Here is an 856-nt window from a genome sequence, read left to right on the forward strand (position 1 = left end):
TCTTTGATGCCCCCCAAGCCGCAAAACCAGCAAGTTTTTATTAGTGATTTTCAAAAGGGGAGGGAGTGTACAAATAGCGTGTGGGTCACAGAGGTCACATGCTTCAGAATAAGCATGCTTCAGATAAAATATCACAAGGTAAATGGAGGCAGGGTGAGATCACAGGACCCAGGCGAAATTAAAATTGCTAATGAAGTTTCAGGCATGCATTATCATTGATAACTTCTTATCAGGAGACAGGGCTTGAGAGCAGACCAAATTTATTAGGCAGGAATTTCCTCATCCTAATAAGCCTGGGAGCACTATGGGAGACTGGGGCGTATTTCATCCCTTATCTACAATCGTAAAAGACAGATATTCCCAAAGCGGCCATTTCAGAGACCTCCCCTTGGGAATGCATTCTCTTTCTCAGGGACGTTCCTTGCTGAGGAAAAGAATTCAGTGATATTTCTCCTATTTGCTTTTGAAAGAAGAGAAATACGGCTCTGTTCCACCCAGCCCACAGGCAGCCAGACTTTAAGGTTATCTCCCTGGGTCCCTGAACATCGCTGTTATCCTGTTCTTTTTTTCAAGGTGCCCAGATTTCATATTGGTTAAACAATTTGTGCAGTTAATGCAATCATCACAGGGTCCTGAGATGACATTCATCCTCAGCTTATGAAGATGACGGGATTCAAAGACTAAAGTAGAGACAGGCATAGGAAATCACAAGAGTATTGATTGAGGAAGTGATAAGTGTCCATGAAATCTTCACAATTTATGTTCAGAGATTACAGTAAAGACAGACATAAGAAATTATAAAAGTAATAACTTGGGGAACTAATAAATGTCCATGAAATCTTCACAATTTATGTTC

This window comes from Colobus angolensis, unplaced genomic scaffold, assembly GCF_000951035.1.
Source record: "Colobus angolensis palliatus isolate OR3802 unplaced genomic scaffold, Cang.pa_1.0 Scaffold73, whole genome shotgun sequence".
Lineage (NCBI taxonomy): Eukaryota > Metazoa > Chordata > Mammalia > Primates > Cercopithecidae > Colobus > Colobus angolensis.